At 33.5% G+C, this 1,635-nt stretch overlaps 1 protein-coding gene across 2 annotated transcripts in view; it reads left to right on the top strand.

Annotated features, from left to right (window-relative positions):
* The window catches only part of cldn19 (claudin 19), a 23,161-nt gene that overhangs the window by 16,157 nt on the left and 5,369 nt on the right, over nt 1–1,635 (top strand). The window lies entirely within an intron of this gene.

The raw sequence follows: 1,635 nt of genomic DNA, 5'->3' as shown, positions 1-1,635 counted from the left end.
GTTACTGTCCTTAAGTAATTTTTTTGAGGATTTGTAATTTTACCAAGTTGTTTTAAAATTGTTTAATTTTTATCTAGTTTCATTTAAAACCTGAAAGTGATACTTTTACTTCTTCATTTAAAATTTAACACCTACTCGATACAAAATTAAATGGGTTGAATTTACTTAACTAAGTCATGTGAACTGGTTCCACTAAACCTAATAGAGTAAATTTAGAGTTGAGTAAATACATATTTTCTTTAAAAGAAAACATGTGTATTGTTCAGTTTGCTCTACTTGGTTTAGTGAACCAGTTTGATTCAGTAAATTCAGGTTTATTTCTTAAAGCATTTATAAAAGTACTTTTACGTTCACGATTTTTGTGAACAGTTTTCTGACTTTTACTTAAGTACTTTTCTCATCAGTGAAAATTATTTTTACAAAGACACTACAATTTGGTGGTCTTTACTGTCCTCTGGTTCCGCGTCAGACTCTGGGTCCAACATGTAAGGCTTGATGGACAAGTCTTCTCTCGTTAACATTTTTTAATTAATTTGTAAACAAAACGTTTTTGCACAGCTATGTAGTCCTAAACCCGTCTATCAAACCCCTCTATCAAACTAGAATGAACCAGTCTGGRAGCTGGAGGGGTGCCAAATTTAAAGAGACATCCTCAAAATGAATTCATCTGAGACACACCGCAGAAAAAAAGGGCAGGGCTTGTGGAGTTACAATAAGGAGAAGTCARACCAAAGCRTTGTAGTTCTACTTTTTATAGACTCCAACTGAAGGATTTAAATGTGAATAAAGGATTTAAGCAWCATGTGTCTCCTTTAAGTCTAAAGTTATATTTTTTATGAGAATTGCCACCATTTTYTTGCTAACTTATTAAACTTGCATGTATTTTTAAACTGATAGCAAGATAAAGTGCACCATGATGTATGTGAAAATCACGCTAAAGTATAAAGACACAACTGTGCCCTTCAGCTGACTGTTRAACAGCTGAGGCTACAAGTCTGAATTCCATGCTAATGATAAATAACTTAATTTTTAAAACATGCACTTGAACAAATGAAATCGTATACACGTGGCCCAAGGTAGACAACAAAATAATGTGCATGACCAAGAATGCAATGTTTCAACAACTCACAAAACACAGGCAGACAGCTTGTTGATGTTTGGATGTAAACACTGATAATTCGGTGAGTCTGAAACTAAAATTGTACACCTTTTCTTGAATTTTTACTCATCGGTAATCTCCAACAGTTGCAGCTAAGAGAGATACAGTATTTGTTCAGTTACCTTRACCTGGATGAAAGGAAATTAATCTTCACAAGCACCAATACTGTGTTATCATGGTGAATGAAAAGATGAATCTTAATTTACAATAATGTGGCTTTGAACCTAAAAGTATCACTGCTGTAAAACAGAACCTTTCCCAGCGTGTCCTGAATCTGCGTTGTTTTGATCCCATCTTGCTTTGAGTTCACGCTCCACTTATTGTTTTATCTAACAGGTTTATTTACAGTTAATTTTACTTTTTGAGAAAAACTCTTAACTTAACTTAACGTCCTCTAATAAATGTTTAAAAACCTTTTGATCCATAAAACCTCCTGCATCAGCATTCTGATGATGACAGGCTAGTTGTTCTTATTC

Source organism: Austrofundulus limnaeus, unplaced genomic scaffold (assembly GCF_001266775.1).
Source record: "Austrofundulus limnaeus strain Quisiro unplaced genomic scaffold, Austrofundulus_limnaeus-1.0 Scaffold322, whole genome shotgun sequence".
In the NCBI taxonomy this organism is placed as follows: Eukaryota; Metazoa; Chordata; class Actinopteri; order Cyprinodontiformes; family Rivulidae; genus Austrofundulus; species Austrofundulus limnaeus.
Note: the sequence above shows the minus strand (reverse complement) of the source record. Positions and strands in the feature narration are given on the sequence as shown.